A 19,450-nucleotide genomic window follows, 5' to 3' on the forward strand; every position below is an offset into this window, starting at 1 on the left:
AATATGCAGTATAAGGTAGTTCATGATTCACTATAGTCAATTAATGTTATCTATGACATCAAGGATAACACCAAATAAGGTGTGATTCCTAACGATAGTTAGGGGGCAGTATACAAATAATAATAATAAAATGTAGAGGTTATTTTATGCACTCTACAGTGCCCAAGAAATGTTGAAGTGAAGCAGAAGTATGAAGATCATCACATACTTCCTGCTAATACAACATTTTGAGTAAGGGCCTTTAAGTCATACGTGCAGGCACTGCTTTGTTGAAACAGACAAGTGGGTGTGTGAGTTTGCCCTCAGGGTTTGGATTTTGGACTGCTTTGACTTCATTTATGTTTCATCTTGGCCAAATCCTACAAAACTAAAGTATTTTACAACAATTTTGCAGATGATCCTGAGATCTATTTACAGCAAATAACTATGGTCCCTTTGGCTCACTATATCAGTGCCATGAACATATTACAAACTGGATGTGCCAAACCTGCAAAGCACAAAACACAAAAATGAGAATAAAGGAAGGAAGGAATACAAGAATACCACAAACTAAAAGAGGAATTAAAGAGAAAATAGAAGCTTAAATTCTAGTGATGACAGGAACATTAAGACTGTGACCCCTTAACTGGAAAATTGAGTTGCAGGTCACTAGGTAAACAGTTTACTCTATAGCTGAACCTATAAGTTATCAGTGAATTCCAATGGCACAAATACCCAAGAAGTTAACTGACTAATGATATAATTTTTAATTTCTTGCACAATTTACCATGTTTTAAAATGGTCAGGGGACATCTAGATCTTTTGTGTATATATGTATGTATATACACAAGAATATACATCAATGTACACTGTGCTTGCATAAACTGAATTTATAAGTGCATTTACTGTATAAATATATATACAGTACAACAGTACACTGCAAATATGCACAACCATATAAATCCAAAGACAAGTCCATAACTGCAGTAAAAGATGTAGAGAAGCGAGAAATTTTGGACAGAGGTCCTTTATCAGGTAAACAAGCAAAGTGCTTCTCTCTCTCTCTCTCTCTCTCTCTCTCTCTCTATATATATATATATATATATATATATATATATATATATATATATATATATGTATGTATATATATATATATGTATCTATATATATATATATATATATATATATATATATATATATATATATATATATATATATATATATATATATATATAAAGCATCCAGCTAACTCATATACTTTAATCAAAACCAGGTCATTCATGAAAAAGGACAACAGGGGGTTGAGTCATATAGTGGATGTTTTTCAGATAATTTTTACTATATAAACAAAATATGTTTATATTATTATTCCATTAATTTTTTGTTACCCCTTCTCTGAAGGGTTAGAAGGTCCTGACTGCACACCACTGCTTGGTAGTCTTTGGTCTGCTCTGATTGAATAAGAGCATAGAAAAAGCCTGTTTAGATTCTTACTGGGGACCACATTGGTTTTCTCCCCATCCTCTTCATACTGTATGAGATTAAGTCTCTTGGGCTGCCCGGCACAGAGATGAGACACTAAGGCGAAATAAATGTATATTTTTCTTCCTGTCTAAAGGATTGTTTCCACGGAGCTTCTTTTTCATTTGTACTTTTGTTCAAAAACTCATTTGCATCTCTATAAAATAGGAGCTTGCAATTTTGATATTTATTGAAGTGCATTGATCCTCCTCAACTCACTTTTTATATGGATTTCACCATATACATATTTATACCATTTTCATGCTTCAATTCATCCTGCAATGTTAATAGTCAGTAGTGATGACAAATTAGATTGCTATGTGTGTGTGAGTTGGCAAAGTTTCAGTATGAGCATATGTGACATTTTTGGATTCAACTTTCATTTTGCCAGGGAGGAATTGGCTTTGTTTGAGTGTTTAGTTTTGTGTTTACCCTTTTGGCTTATCATTTATTTCTCTTCAGTCCATGTTATTTCACCTTCATCCTTTTGCAGTGACATTGAGAGCATGTGGATTAAATGTGCAAAGAGTAATTGTTAACAAAACACTTTGAATAAACAAAACTATGGGCAAACTAGATTTTTCCTGTTACTTCATATGACAAATCCATTAAGGATCTGATTAGGACAGTATTAGCAAAGCAGAATTAGTGCAATACTAAAATATATTTTAGCAAATTCATGAAAGGGTAAATGCATTAGAAGTATAATTGTAGATTACTTTGACAAACACTGTCAGACCACCAGTCACAACCATTTCCAGAATGAAGTATTAACTAGTGTTAATTCTGTTTTGGTTTGGATACTGCTGCAACTTCGCCACTGTCAAAATATACATTTCCCTGATGTGGGAGCAGATGCTTAATAGCAAGCAGAAATAACAGTTAAGCATTGTGCTGAGTGAGTTTCCTTGTGCAAGCAGTTCTCATGTGTGAGAGAGCTTCCTCACAAGACCAAACTTTTTCCTTGCTTTCAAATTTTGACATTAGTTTTACACCATAGTATGGGCCCCATATTGCCCCTCACCCTGATGTAAGGTCTCCCTCTTCAAGGGTAAGGAAAGCTTTGCAGTTAAGAAACTAAATTACACACACATGTACCTAATAAAAGGAAGCAGAATTCAGTTAGCTAGAATGACAGCAGCCCTTCAGCCATCACCACATATATGTCCAGATGAGAAAAAAAAGAACACCTAAAATGAATTTGGCATAAAAAATATAACTTAATCTCTGCTGCCAACTGGGAGGTCTTTGTTGTTGTGATTTTATTTTTATTGGCCAATGAACCTTGTCAAGATATAAGGTCTCATGAACTTCTTTAAGTATCAGGAAATCTGGCTGCGTCTGGCAGGAAGCAAAAAACGGATCTCCCATCATATTTGTATAGAAATAGTAATGGTAAAATTACAGAAGGAACCATTGCCACCTGGGGGTTACAGATGGAAATGACATGGACATTGCGTTGACGTACACTATCTGGCCAAAAGTATTGTTGGATATTCCATTGTTGGAGCTTCTTGGGCATTCCATTCCAAAACCAATATCATACAGAATTGACTGCAAAATCACTTAATTGATTTTCTGTCTGTGGGAATTTGTGCCCATTCAGTTAAAAGAGCATTTGTGAGGTTAGGCACTTAAGTTAGACGAGAAGGCCTGGAACCAATTTATTCCAAAGGTGTGGTTCAGTGGGGGTGAGATCAAGGGTCTGTGAAGACCACTGCAGTTCCTCAATAGGCAGTTCCTTTTCCAAACTGTCACCACAAAATTAGAAACATACTATTGTCTCTAATGTTTATTAACATAATCCTTCATTTGAAATAAGGGGCGTAGTACAAATCCTCAAAAACAACCCCAGACCAGTTTCCTTCCTCCACCAAACTTTGCTGCTGACACTAAGCATTCTGATAGGTAGCTTTCTGCTGACATCTGCCAAATGCCTCTTCTTCCATCAGACTGTCAGATAGTGAAGCACGATTCATCACTCCAGAGAAAACATTTCCAGGGCTCCAGTGTCCAGTGACGGCATGCTGTAGACCACCCCACCTGACACTTGTCATCGCATATAGTGAACGTGGGCTTTTGTGCAGCGGTTCAGACAAGAAAACCCATTTCATGAAGTTCCCAGCAAACACTTCTTGTGCCAATGTTGTTTCCAGAGGCAGTTTCGGGCCCAAAAAGAGAACAGGTGGATTTTTCACACCTGTTTTCATGTGGTTCAGCACTTGGAAGCATTGCTTTGGGTTTGCATCATCTAACATCTTGTTGTTGAGCTGTTGCTTTGAAAGATCAGTCAAGGCAGCACTGTGGTTTGGTGGTTAGTATGTTTGCCTCTCAGCTCTAGGGTCTCAGGTTTGACTTCATACCTGGATGGTATTTACATATTCTCCCTGTGTCTGCATAGATTTTCTCTGTGGTCTCTGGTTCCCTCCCACAGTTGAAAAACATGGTGGTCAGGTCAAAACTGGCTACCCTAAAAAACGGTGTGTGTGTGAATCACTGTTATGCCTGCATGCTGAGTGGCAGAAGGTGGTTTGTCCTGGGTGTCGTCATCTCTCCCCTTTCTGTGCCTGATTCAGTCCCCCAGGGGGCCGTGGTTTCCAGTTGAGTGTATGCTGTGTGCAGTTGACGTCTGACTCTCACCAGCGTGTTGACTGCATGTAAAGGTGTTCTTTGGTTCTGAGAAAGGTGCTATATAAATGTAACTTCATTCATTAAATGACTTTTTGCATCTTCTGGCAGTGCCAAGTTCTGTACATTTTCTTTAGCCAGTGGTTTTCTATGGAGATTGGATGGCTGTGTGCTTGACTTTACACCATAAGCAATGGGTGGGGTAGAAACATCTGAACTCAATAGTTATGAAATGTGTCCAAATACGTTTGGATATATCGTGAACGTTGGTACAAATAAAAACGCCTTCTACTCAGTGTCATTTCCTTCTGCCACCACCAGATGGCCATTCTTTTTATAAAATGAACTGTGTTCCACTCCATTTTACCGTTTTTGTTAATAAAATTGTAAATACCGCATTTCTATTGTTGGCATCAAGATATGGTAAAGTATTTTACTTTAGAAACTAAAAGCATTTTTATTTTTACATTTGAAGACATTCTTGGTTTTAAAATTTATTTTTGTGGGAGAATTATTGAAGCAGTTTTGGCCTCTAATGAGAGCAATCAATCAGCATGTAGCACCGTTCTAAAATAAATATTCAAATGAGCATGTTAGCTATGGTGGAACAAAGTATAAATCCATATAAGGATACATATATGGAATATTGGACTAATTGAACTATTGAACTAATATTTTAAAATAAGTAAAACTCAATCATTTAATTTAGTTTTTCTCATTTTAAGCTATTTCTTTCCTACTCTGCAATGCTTGTTTATGAAAAAAATAAGTATGATTTATATTATGTGTACTGCAGTAAATACCAGAGATTAACATTTTAAATCACACCCAAAGACTAATATATGTCTAAATTTTACTAATATACCTCTGGTGATTTGTGTCATAACTGACCAATATGACTTTATTTATGAAGAAAATATATAAGACAACAAAGAAAGATTTAAAGTGAACATTTACTTTGCAACATTTACTCTGGTGATGTTCTCATTCCTTAACCTTTATATCTACATCTACACTGAACTGGGCTTTATATAGTGTAACATGGACATCCCAAAGAGGATGGTTCCCTCTTATGTCTTAGTTCTCCCAAAGTTTCCTCCTTAATCTGTACCTTAATTCCTTAACTCATTTGCTTATTAGGGAGCTGGACCAATATATTGTAAAGCTGCTTTATACCAACATATGTTGTAAAATGTGCTATATAAGTACATTTGACTTTTCTTTTATATACCCCAGACAGAATCAACACACCCATGTATGCTTGTGAGTCCTGTCAACCTCCTTATAGATATTAGGGTGAACATGTCTACCCTCCAAGTTTGTCATATCTTTTCAATCTCCTTTGACAAAAACATTTGAAAGCTAGACTTTATATTATTAACACAGGACATGGGACACCCTGATGGCTCTGAACCCATCCTAATAATATTCTGAGTTGATGCTTCTCTTGAGGGGGGATGAAGACCACAGTAAATTCCCTTCTTTGATCAGAATGCAACCTTCACCTTCACCTTCACCAGAGTTATGATAAAATACATGACCAAGAGCCTTATACACACGTGTAGTATAGTACTGGTGTAATGTGAGCAAGACCCAAAAAACAACATATTTATAGCCCAGAGACACCCTAAAATTGGAACTGCTCGCACTGTCACTGGGTAAGTGCAGGTTCGATCACCGGTGGTGCTAAAGCCATCCCTGAAATAATTGATCTTGCTCTCTGGGAGTCTGACAGCACATAATTGGTCTTGCTTTCCAGGAGTCTGAGAGAGCATAATTGGTCTCGCTTTATGGATGGACTGAATGTCCGGTGCTGGAGGCAGTCTGAAAAGTTGCAGTGTCTGGCTATACCTGTATCAGAGGAAGCATACTCTAGCCTTCACCCTCCTGGCTTGGTGGTCTTGTATGATGGGGGAGAGAATCAATTAGCTAGTGGGTGGAATGATTAACACTGGAAGAAAACTGGTGTTAAAAAAAGAAATCCTATAGTAAAGCAATTTTCCCACAAAAACAGATACAATGTTATGATTTTGTCTGGCAGACAAGGTTCCTGTAGCAGGGTACAGCTGGCAGATGCACATCTAGAATTGTTTGTGTGTGTGTGAGAGAGAGAGAGAGAGAGAGAGAGAAAGTGAGAGAGAATATTAAATTCTGAATTTTTATTTTACTATATACCATTTGTTTTCTATGACCAGGAACACCACATATGTAACAAATTTGAATAGACTACTTATGTCCAGATAATCAAGTCATGCCAATCAAATGAAAGATGTCATATTTATTTTATGGGAAAACTGTAAATAGGTCAAATCTGAATGGAACATGTAACAAAGAGATTTCTCTTTTATCAGTTTAGCTTCAGGAGAAGTGAAGAACAAAGTACAACAAGGATTTTTAAAAATCAAGAATATTCAATATTCAATTTAATCAAGAATAGATTTTATCACAGAAAATCCATTCTCTGTAACAAGGTGCAGTTCAGTCTTCAGAGGAAATGCTAACATTTGATTGTGTTTATCTTAAATACACAAAATGTGTTGGCAGGGGGAAACTTCTAATTGGCTTGCAAGGATTCTCTTACGCTCACTGTTTCTCCACATTGGCTTGAAGCTGTTCAGATTTGTGATGTAGCTACAGCAAATAAGACTTGCCTATCAGGTAAGACTAACCTCAGTGATGTCTATGCTTTCCACCCTAGTCAGTATTGCTATCAGATATGTACTGCAACTTTGGCATAAGCTGGATCTGTTGGTTTCACTAGCTGTTTCTAGCATCGTGGAACATGTTTACCTCATGTCTTCCTTATAGCAAAGGGCACTGCTCTGCCCACTCCTGGTTCCCAAGGCCGCTTGTACTCACACACAGTGTTCAGTCTGGTATTCCCTCTCAAGTACCATATTAAAACATGGAATAGCTTGTACTTTTGTATACGTAATATAAAAGTATAAGAATGTGTATTCTGATTATTACACAAAACACAACCAGGGGGTTAAAATAAACTTGCAATCCTTGTAATTTTGGCTCATACACACTGACGAGTGTTACGAGTGATTAATCACCTTCACAGCTTGAAGCAGTCCCTATTATCCAAAGCAACTTAGTGCTTTGTTACCTTGGAAAACTTCACACTATAGTACAAAGTTAGCAGTGTCTCTAGGGATATGAAACTAAAGCCCCCAGGGTAAGTGTAGTCAATTGCCCCTACTAATGTTAAAATTCTCAGTGTTTGTGATACTGCAGTGTTAAACATTCAGTAATTTAAAAAAAAATCAAACATCTCACCCCAAAAACCTGTCAGCAAAAAAAAAAAAAAGAAACATGATAACAGCTCTACAAAATGATCTGCATTTGTTTATGAGCTGCTGCTGAAGACAACCTGGGCATTTGACCATCTGTGCATATATTACATTTAAATTTGACAGCACAGCTATGTATATGTCCTAAGACGGATTCTCAAAGATGCAAAAAAACAGATTGCCCAGACTTTACATGGGTGAGAAAGAGGAATGCAGAGGGTGAGAGAAGCTTTCACACTGTTTAGTAGTTTACCTAAGCTTTGTCAAAAGTGAATAACCACCCTCGACTTCAACACCAACTATTCATCTTAGGGAAGCAGTCGAACAGCCAATAATGCTGCAAGCAAAGGTTAGACTTCAGTCAATTAAACAGCCTTTAATACAATTAAATTTAAAATACATAAATAAAATACACTAAAAGCAGGTGTCCTAGTCTCCATAGGGCCAGAGTCCAGCAAGAGGAAGCACTCAGAAGAATGGGTGGGTCCTGAAGAGTCCTCTCTCCACACCACGCCAAGTTCAACTGGCACAAGGAAAAGAAAAAAAAGAAACAGGTGCAGTCACTAGTTGAGGGGCACACCCTCTGTCAAAGGAAATGCTAATAAGAAAAGTTCCATCACCTAACCCACAGACAAGAGGTGAGTCATTAGCCCTCTTAGGTGTATGACCAAAAAAAGAGAAAGAAACCAAACACCTCACAGCACCAAACCAAACCCATGACCAGACAGCACAATTATCCACATACCCAATAAACAGGAGAGCAGGGTACCAAATTACAAAAAGTGTTACAAAGTTTACTTCTTAAAATAGGTTTAAACTTTAAGAAAGGCCATCCCCCTTGAGTTGGAGTGCACACTCAAAGAGGGGTGAGTCTTCTCACCCTTCTCACCCTTCCCTACTTCCAGCTTCCTCTCAGCATCACATGAGCAATCCCTCTGTGGCCCAAACCGATCAGAGGTCTCCATCACTGAGCTGGCTGATCTTTCTGCAAGGCCCTTAACCCTCAATTGCTTAAGTTGTGTTCAGTCATATTTGTAAGTCACTTTTGGATAAATGCCATAAATGTAAATGTTACCCTCTGTTTGTTATGTCCTCTCCATCATTCTGAATCATACCCTAATTTTGTAAACCTCACTTGTTACAATCACCACACGCAGGTGAAACAGATCCTAGCTACCAATTTCCCCCCCATCATCTTCCAATCCAAACCCTCCACTACTCTGTTCTCATTTTGTGCCCAAGTGCCCTTAAGCACTTGCAACATTTACCCAACATAAGGGTGACCCAGTTTGGAAGGGGAGAAGTTGTTGTAAAAATAAATGAGTCATTTATTGGAAGGGTATTCGTATGACATACTTGTACATTGTGTTCCCAGAAAATCAAGACTGAACTAATTACTAAGAAAACTGATTTAGGTTCCTTGGAATCTTGTCTACTCCCACCATAAATATATAAACTAAATAGAATTAGTGTCCAAGCTTATTTAAGCACACTTGTACTGTGTATGTGTCTGTGTCTGAAGACAGTAAGGGATGCCAGGTGAAGTTCATTACACCATTTTGATATTGAAAAGGCTCAATACTTATCTTCCTTGTGGTTTTGGCAGGTCAAGATGTTAAGTGTAGTAAAGTGTGTCGCGAGTGCCTTCAAGCAGGTGGGGGCTGGTCCATTTTTAGCTTTGCAGGCAAGTATTTGGCATCTAAAATATAATGCTGGAAAATACAATAAGCCAAAGGTGGGAACACATCAGTGAAATTGTGTGTGAGAACTTGTGGAGATTGAATAGGTGTGCATCATTTGGCTGCTTCCAGACAGATGACAATGGAATGAATGAACATCTAAATTGTCATACTGGGGATAGAAATGGCCAAATCCTCCTCATGTTGAAGAACTAAGAAGCTGCAGTTGTGATGTGTGGAGAATGAAAGCCGGTTGGCAAAATGAATATGTTTTGTGCATATTTAGATTGTGTAATCAAGAAGATTGTAAAAGGAGAGAATGTTCATAACATATATCTCCAGGGATATTAAGTAGCTCAATCTTGCTGTGACTCAGTTTTAGGTGATGGATTGCCATCCATTATTAGATGATTGTCAGACATTCCAAGATACAAGCTGAAACATGAGTATTTGAGGTACTGAAGTATAGGATAAGTTGTCTTCAGGAAGTGTGAAGATTCAGGAAGGTTCTCTCTTCAGGAAAATCCATCTTAGTTCATTACCTCCACAACAGAACAAATGTATATTAAAAAAAGAAGTGGATCAATTACTGAGCTTTGATCGACACTATTACACTGTATGTATGGAGCAGGGGTTAATGCTCTCCATGTCACTTGAAATGAACTTGTGACCTTCATCAGGTTTAATCTGAACACCAGGCATATACTCCATCAAAAAAATCAAAACGTTACAACACCCAGTCATTGAAAGCTAAACAAATATTCAATTTATTATTTATTTAAATTTATATACAGAAAGTTGCCCCCAGCAAACCCAGAAAATCCATAAAGGGACATCCAACACAAGGAATGGAGATACGGGTACTCAGTAGTGGACAGGTGTACACACACTAGGCACTCAGTAGTGGACAGGTGTACACACACTAGGCACTCAGTAGTGGACAGCAGTACACACACTAGGCACTCAGTAGTGGACAGGTGTACACACACTAGGCACTCAGTAGTGGACAGGTGTACACACACTAGACACTCAGTAGTGGACAGCAGTACACACACTAGGCACTCAGTAGTGGACAGGTGTACACACACTAGACACTCAGTAGTGGACAGCAGTACACACACTAGGCACTCAGTAGTGGACAGGTGTACACACACTAGGCACTCAGTAGTGGACAGCAGTACACACACTAGGTACTCAGTAGTGGACAGGTGTACACACACTAGGCACTCAGTAGTGGACAGGTGTACACACACTAGGCACTCAGTAGTGGACAGCAGTACACACACTAGGCACTCAGTAGTGGACAGGTGTACACACACTAGGCACTCAGTAGTGGACAGGTGTACACACACTAGGCACTCAGTAGTGGACAGGTGTACACACACTAGGCACTCAGTAGTGGACAGCAGTACACACACTAGGCACTCAGTAGTGGACAGCAGTACACACACTAGGCACTCAGTAGTGGATGGCAGTACACACACTTGGGTGCAAGACTGTTACTTTCCATTTGTACAACTTCAGTTAGTTGTTCCTCTGTATGAGGTTGTCAACCTGCTGCAGTGTTTATCAGTATAGAGAGACCCACCTGGGCTGCATGCTGCATGTTGGGAAATTACAATGAGATGATGCAAAACTTGATTTACTGAATTCTCCCCTACAATCAAAACAAAAGTAAACCATGTACAAAGATATAGCCCTATTTTATACCCTCCCCAAATTTAGAACAACTAATTTTAAAAATTACATTCTAGATTAGATCTTCTTATTAAGATTAGAGTAAATTCCAGTTCACTCATTTCACACAGATGTACAGTTGCCTATAGAGTATTTTCCTCTGTTTGATGCCAGATAAAACAAACCAATTTTTAATCATATCAGCAAATACCCAGACTGAAATATAAATGATTTAGAGAAGATTCCAGGTGAGTAACTGCAGTGTACTGTAATACAAGATGTAGGGATATTCAACAGATTTAGGGATGTCTGAAACATCCTGTTTCTCTGGAAACCTAATGCAATTCACTGCAATTTGAAATCCTTTAAAAGAAACTTTGATCTTTAAATGTCATTGTAGTACCGCACTGGTACCGCACTCTTTTACTTCAACTCTCTCTCTTCCTTTCCCTCTGGTTCTCTGGTTTATTAGGACACACCCACACTTCTCTGAACTGTCAGAGGAAATTTAAACATCAAAAGCATGGCATTGATCTCAGTTGGGCCTGCACACAGCCAGCAGTTTGCAAGCATGTCAACTCTGACAAGGCAGCACTTCTGACTCATCCCCTCCCCCACCCTTTTCCTGCCCAACACTGCTTCTCGGCTGTGACTAACTGATCATTTCAAAGATCTCTTTGGATTCAGACATTAAGTATAATTGCAATTAAATGATCAGGTCTCAGAAAATTATAATTTCTGAAAAGAACTGAGCATGAAGGTTGGACAGAAAGAATGAGTAAATACATTTTTATACAGTGATTTTTACATTTTTATTGCACCTTTCATTTTACTCTTGGCTGTTCGGTTTGGTCCTGATTTTAAAAGGTTTTGTAATTTCAGAAACTTAGACATCACAGGTAGGATATAAATACTTTTGGTAAAAATAATGCATTTACTGGTTTACTATTTAATTTACTGGTTCACCGGTAATTAAATAACCAAGTTAAATAATGACTTTTAGCTTCATTAATGACACTTAAGCAAGGCCATTTTACAAACACTCTTAACGACTTCTTAGACTAACATGTTTACTCCATACAGATGCTAAAATTGCTGATGACTTGATTACACAGCATATTGCTTTTGTATTAAATCAATCTATACAGATGTATATAGATATTGATTCTTTTGTAACCACATTTCACTCCTTATTGTCACAGCGACACCACTAAAAAGAAACCTTAGTCCTGAATAGAACAGCCAGTGGTCAGTATAGTTACCATGGTTGTAGGAGTAAAGAGAAACCTGCATGTGCCTCAGAATTCCAAACTGGGTTGACAGTCTACCAGAAACCACTCATTTCAATCCACCCTTGAAGCAAAAATGTAGAAGCTCTGGATTCAGGTGAACAATAAATGTGAATAGAGAGTGTGGAAGAGGAGAATTCAATGTTAATTAATAAGGTCACAGTCAAGTGTGTACATGGCAGGTGTTTTCCAAAGGGTTTTGTGGACTCCCCCAAGGCCTAGGTGTTTCCAGCAGATGTAGTGGTCTTGGGGAAAGACCAGCCTATAGGCATGTAAACCTGCCTGTGTGCTCTGGCCGTTTCTGTCGTTTTTTTGTCTGCTTATACCTGGTTCAGCCCTTAGTCTACTCGTTTTCCTTTCGCATATTACATGTACAGGTCTCTTTTTGCCTCTATGGTCTTCTACGTATCTCATCTCCCTTGTTTCAGAAAATGAGTGACATGGTTTCACAATCAGTAAGACTCTTGATATTAGAGCCTACAGAATTTGACAGGGGAAAAAAACCCTAAATGACCTTCTGTAGAAACCTCCACAAATACATGTTATTTGCATGGTTACCAGGCTCTGTGCAAAATAGGAAATGATATCAACTGTGGGTTGCACAGGCACATACGTCTGGAGAGGTGAGGCTATTAACTAGCTCAAATTTATATTACACACACATGCTGACAGAAGCACATTTTAGTAGGGGGACATGTCCTTAATACCATTCTTATCATCTTCCTTGTTGTGTAGAGGCATAGTGGTTAGTGTAGGTCTACAGTGTCTTCTCAGTTAGTGATCTTAGCACTCAAGTCTTCTTCAACATATGCTGTACCTTTTTTGTATGAATGTCAGGCTATAGACGTTTCTCATCCTGCTTCCTGGAAGTATTGGTGAGCCACACTTGTGATATGGCTAGCAACGTGGGTAGTAAATTTCCAGTGCTTTGGGGTGGGGAGCCCCCTACTTCACAATAAGTCCCTTCTCTTTGTGATTGAAGCTTTTTTTTCAGCTTTCTTCTTTTTAGTCACTATTTCACATTACACATTAAGTTTCCACTCAACTTTCACCAGCCCCACAGGTGGCTGTGTTAAAATGCTTTGCTTTGTGTCTGTCTTTCTGTTCATATTCTTAATCAGCACTGACCAGCATTAGTCTTAAAGACTGCAGTAGACTCATACCTCATGATAACATTCTGACCTTGTTAGATACAGTAAGATAGAAATGAAATGATCTTGAAAAGGTGTTTGTTTTTTTTCTATTTTCAGCCTCTTTCTGTAAAGATGCAAAGTAATTTTTGTAGTAATTGTAATGGTAAGTGATAACTGGTAATTATGGGGCCTATGAGTGACACTATGTTCAGATGCAGCAGAGAGACATCTGTAGGTTCAGACATTCTTCACTCTTTTTACTACATTGTGTCATATTAGTTTCAATATATTTACTGAATAATTCACAGTAGCTAATGAAAAATATGCTTTAACTAAATAATGAGTATGGAGTTTGAAGTTAAAAAACATTTTTAAATGCCATGATAGTTCTGTGTCATAAATCAAGAGACATGCCCTCAAAATAGTTCAGTTTCAGTGTTTTGTTGAAAAAGTACATGTCATTTCCTGATGGTGTGAAGGACATTTAATTAGTCTAACCGTTGTTAAATCAGTCGGCCAGTTTTGCGAAAGAAACCGCTCATCTGCATAATTCTCTGCAAGAAACCATTACCTAGTACGGATGTAAAGAATGATGGTTTAACCTGTCGCTTAGAACTCTGTTCAGCATCCTTCATCAACATCAGTACACGCAGAGTGTTTGAAGAGCAGCAGTGCCAGAAACTGAAACTGCGGTCAAACCAGACAAATTGCCATTAAATGGTTTTCTTTAGTTAGTACATTTAAAGTGGATAAATCCTAAGAGATTAAATCAATACTATTAAATGTGCGAACTGAATCATGGTGTATTATACATATAGCTGAACACACTCCACTGATATTTACTTCACTTTTTAGTTAATTAATTTTCTTAATTTCTTAATTTTCTCTTTAAAAACATGTTTTCGCTTCATCATAATGGATGATAAAATGTAGATTGATGGGTGAAAATGGCAATTATATCCATTCAAAATCAAATCCACAACACAGTGTGTGCCAAAAGGGATCTGAATATTTTATGAATGTACTACAGTAAAACAGTTTGCAACAATTGACATTAAAGAACAGAAAGCAGGACAGAAGTTTTGAAGTAGATCATTTGAGGTCAAGGTGAACACGTGAGCACACTGTGGTCTCAACAACAGTTATTCAAACTCAGACTGAAAAGCAATGATTGACTCATGGCAACTGAAATCTTATACCTCTCACCATCGTTATAAGAAACGAAATGTATTTTACTGAGTTTACAAACCTAGTTATTCATTTTCTGCTTAACTGTCATTAGCATATGCAATCAAGTGATTGATTAACACCAGCCATTGTCCACTGCAGTGATGTCACTTTCTATACAGTAGGACTTCTCAAATTACCATCCGTGTGTATGGTTTTTTTCCTGGAATTTTTTAGGAATCAAATGTTTTGCTTTGTCTGCTGCGAAGTTCATTTTCATGTTGCCATCATCACAGTGATGACATCTTTTCAATGATTTTGTTCCTCCAGGGCACTCATAATAGTAACAAACAGCTACAAAGAAACATTTAAGACAATTTAAACATTTATTAAACTGCTTTAAATGTGTTAGACAATGTGATCCTATGATTGTGAATATATTACAAATGACAACCCATCTCATATGAATGGTTAGCTTATGGGAGCCAACAGCTACTGGGTTGGTTTAATGTTTGTAACTTTTCTTCATGTAAACCTTCATTCATGAAAAAACACAGTGAAACCGTCCTTCTTTATTGTGAAATTGGATTATGTTCATTGCTAACATGTGTCTTAAATCTTATTTTACAATTACAGACTCCTCAGCGGTTGTGTTTGGTTTTTTTAGATTTTGTTCAGGATCACTGAAGCTATGAAATGTGTAGTTGTGAGAGGAGTGTTAACCATTACTTTTACAGTTTTAGATTACTAATTTTAATGGACTTCTACTTTTACAGTAGATTTTATTACACATTATAGCAATAAACATACTGAGAAATGGGGGTTTTCTCAAAGAGAAAATGGCCTGAATTTATTTCATTCCTGCAGTAAAATGGAGACTTCTAACCATTTTAATGTTGAGAATGAAAACAAACATTCTTTACAGACATTCTGAATTAGTTAAGAGTGATAGTTTCATTTAGATGAAATCAGCGCCCATTTACTTTCCCCACTACCCTGGGGATTTCAGATGAGTCATCCTGTCAAATATATAAAGCCATTATATAGGGATGTATTTTTTAGACCTGCTCACCAAGCGACTGCGTGTGTGGGGTGGGGAGGGGGGACAGAGAGAGAGAAACACAAAGAGAGAGTGAATCTGTGAACTAGAATGTGAACTGCTTTACTGGACGAACTTAATGGAATGGAATACCAGGTGGACATTTAGTGATGATGAACGCAGACATGCTGGGAGAACAGAAGAGCCATTTTTGCCCTGGAGAAACATGCCCACAGAGAACATTTGCGAATGCTGGGCACCATGAGGAAGGAAGTGAGTCTGAGGAGGTAAATGTAGCTTAACTCTGTGGTTTTTTTTTTTTTTTTTAGCATTTCCTTGACTGATGTTTCAACCAGATTATAAAGTTTCGTGAGCTTTGGTTAATTTTAAACACAGGTGCTGCCATCACTAATAAAGGCTTGAGGTTAACAGCAAAATATAAAGCAGTTGTTAGCATTTGGCTTTTCCGGACAGCTAGTTAAAGCAAGAAACCAGCACCATTCAGACCTGTTTACAATAGAACATCCTCAGTTGAAGAAGAACCCGATGTTAAAAAAAAAATGCTAAAAACATAACATCACCTTGCTGATTAGCTGGTGAGCATTGAAGAAAGCCTTACGTCAACTGGGAGATGACTCAGTGTTACCAACATTTAAAGGTCACTTTACATATGGATTGTTACTCCTCTTTACAGGAAGAATGTGAAGGTGGGGGCAAACCGAAACTGCACTTATGCATGTAACGAACAGACGTCACTTTCCACAACGCTTTATGTTTCATACCCAGAGTCCTGATCTGCATTCAGTTCAAGCGTTCTTTCACAGAAAATAGTTTAGTACCTGTGTCTTTGATATGTAACCACACAGTTCTTGTTTATCAGTTTATGATTTAATACATGGCATCTTCCTTTGTTTTGTGGGAATAGTATAGAAAGAAATGGTTGCTGGCAAATACCCTGTTCTTCTCTGATGTACCAGGCGTCCTATATTTGTAGGCAGAATACAAATAAGTTCTCTATAAGTTACCATAACATGTACTGCTTTTTCTTTACCCGTAGGTGGCACTGTTGACAGACTTTCGATGCCGCTGCCGACCTGTTCAGTTCAGGTTTAATGCTAATCGTGATAGGGGTTGTGTTTACGTGAACACCTATGCTGTTAGCATTATCCCTGCGCTGGTGAGTTTGCGTCACATCATGGAGAACACGTGTGAAAAAGACTCTTTTTCAGAAACATAGGAATTCGGTATTTTGAGTGTTTTTCTGGTTTATTTTGAAAGAGCACTCTGATTTGGATGCAAACACAAACCATTCTTTTTCTCTCTTCCATCTCTCGTTTTTTTTCTCTCTCTCTGTTTGTCTGTTGTTCTGCCTCTGCCGAGCTGTCTGTCTGTCTACATACATACATAGATGTTGTGTTAATGCTGTTCATGACTGGAGTTGTGAGAACAGCACTCACTCCAGCTTGGTAGCATTCACACATTCAGAAGCCAGCCAGATTCATTAAACACAGACTGCACAATATTTTCCGTTAGTTAGTTGTTAATATTTATGTAATATGGTGCGACATGGACAGTTACGACAATTGTGTGAATTGTCTGTTTAAAACATATGGGATCTTATGAGCATAAAAAGCATGCATGATCTTTAAATAAATAAAATGAATCATGTGATTTTTCTAATGGCAAAACAGTAAAACCTCGTCTTCATTCTTTCATTGTTTTAATGATTTTTGTGGGAATTAAACAGTACAAAATAACTTTGCTTTCAGTTTCATTTCGGCTTCAGTTAATACTACTTTATTAGAAAAATGAACGGGAAGAATGGGTTTTAAACTGGAAGAACTTGTATTAAAATTTGTACTTGGTACCAAGCTGAAGGATACAAAAAAGTAGCAGAAGCAGTCAAGGAGCAAAAAGTAACTTACTTCCATTTTTTGTTAGATGTCTCAATAGTGTTAGAATAGTTCAGTAGTAATAATTGTAAAGAGTTTCTGGTAGCATTCTGTTTGTGGATAAAAAAAAAAAAAAGGGAAACATCAGAAATGAAGTGGACTGGCTTATGTATTTTGACCAATCAACAGGTGTTTCTCATGAAAGAGGAACTGGCACGCATGACCCTTCTTTAAGAACAAATAGGTCCACTGTCAGATTAACAAGTTAACAGTTGATGGACCTTGTCTGTAGCTCGTCACTGACCTATATTTACCTTTTTAAAACTATATTAAAATAATATTTAAGCACATATCTTTGGACGCATTATAAAAGGTCTGGCTTGTCAGACCTGCAGTGTGCAGCGAAGTATCCACACTTTTAATAATTTAAAAAGAGGCCTCAAAATGACACTACCATTTAAATGAGTAAGAAATGTGCATTTTATTTTTAATTTTTCGATTTAACTGTATATTGTCCCATAATGACATATCTTTAAAAATTGCGCATCAATAAAATGGATGGATAGAGTCAAAGAGAAGCAGAAAGTGCCATTTACTTTTGTTTCTTAATTCCATAATTAAAAAAAAAAAACAACTACATTTATTGTATCCTAGCAAAAGTAACTCAATATAAAGACTTGAGAACTTGTTGTAACGTTGAGCGGTAAGAAGGCGGACGCATGTACGGAGAAGAGCGGGATTTATGGGCAAATCCAAAATCAGAGTCGTTATAACGGTTCAGGGTCATAGAGCCGACACGGAGAGTACGGGGATACATGACTAAACAAACACACAAAAACAACAACAAAAAAAGTACACGAAAGCAAACAGGGGGATCAGGCTATAACAAAAGACTAGGGAAAACTCGGGGCTAAGGCTAGGAGAATAAACAAATACGATGATTCAAATATACATAAACTGAGGCAAGAAACAAGCACAGCCACATAAACACATTCAAATGAGCAGAAAAACACTGGGATCAAGACAGGATTTAAATACATGAACTTAACAAGCCTAGAAACGAGGGACAAGTATGGAAAATGAAACTACGGAATGGAACTAAGGTACACAAAACAGGGAAAAACACAGAACACGGAATCTGGGTCATGACACTGGTAGAAATTAGGGGTGGGACTCGATTAAAAAATTTATCTAATTAATTAGAAGCTTTGTAATTAATTAATCGAATTAATTAATCTTCACAATAACCTGTTTTACTTCCCTTTCCTCATCATACAGCTGCTGGATTTTTTTCGACATTGTCTTTCTGGACGGCAGTTCGTAACTTGCATCAGCTGACACAATTTGCAGCGTCTCTTGTAACCCTTTATCTTCGACCACAGAGAGCGGTCTACAGTCCACAGCAATCGCCAGTGAATTGGTCAGTTTGTCTGACGTGGACTTTGACATTTTGTTTCTTAATGTGAACCCCGACATGTGGTCGAGTGTTGACTGGCGACACTGTTTGCTCGTACTAGGAATACTATCACATTTAGCAGTTAAGTTAACATTACTGACCTGTGCGCTAGCCCCAACATGTTTTGCGTTGAAGTGGTAACGAAGAGTGAAAGTGCTCCTGTGATATTTCCAGCATAAAGTGCAAATAACAACATTTTTGTTTGTACTTCCATCTGGAAGTTTCTTGTATTTAAATTTCCCATCCACCAGCGTAGCCTCTTCCGTCATCTCCATCATGCTCATCACATTGTGCGTCAATATAATCTGTATGCCTGGAACTCGTGCACTGAGAAACGTTCCACGGTGCAAAAGTGTGATTAAAATGCGTTAATTTTTTTAATTCGTTATTTTCCCTGTAATAAATTAATTGAAATTAGCGCGTTAAAGTCCCACCCCTAGTAGAAATACATATTTCTAAAATCCTTTAGATGGTTGACAGAAAGCTGCAGGAATCGTGGCATAACGTAACCATGTAGCCTGATCTAGTCTTCGTGTCTATGTATTTAGTAACAGTTGTTATTATTGGTTATTAATGAATAACAATTAATAACTAATTATAACAAAGAATGTAAGTTTCAGGATTTCTTGCAAAACCTTGTGCATGAATCTGACCTCCAAAACGCCTTTAAACTAAATGTCCACACGAAATTGAA

At 37.6% G+C, this 19,450-nt stretch overlaps 2 long non-coding RNA genes across 2 annotated transcripts; one reads left to right on the forward strand and one right to left on the reverse strand.

Annotated features, from left to right (window-relative positions):
* Positions 1–6,391: 6,391 nt before the first annotated feature.
* On the reverse strand, positions 6,392–19,119 carry LOC145652106 (uncharacterized). Its single transcript, XR_014118320.1, has 2 exons — positions 18,858–19,119; positions 6,392–9,136 (listed from the first exon to the last, which is right to left on the reverse strand). It is a non-coding gene; the product is annotated as an uncharacterized LOC145652106 (long non-coding RNA).
* LOC145652107 (uncharacterized) lies at positions 14,909–17,165 on the forward strand. Its single transcript, XR_014118321.1, has 2 exons — positions 14,909–15,695; positions 16,466–17,165. It is a non-coding gene; the product is annotated as an uncharacterized LOC145652107 (long non-coding RNA).
* Positions 19,120–19,450: the final 331 nt, after the last annotated feature.

Source organism: Electrophorus electricus, chromosome 18, assembly GCF_041902795.1.
Source record: "Electrophorus electricus isolate QZ-2024a chromosome 18, ASM4190279v1, whole genome shotgun sequence".
NCBI classification, from domain to species: Eukaryota; Metazoa; Chordata; class Actinopteri; order Gymnotiformes; family Gymnotidae; genus Electrophorus; species Electrophorus electricus.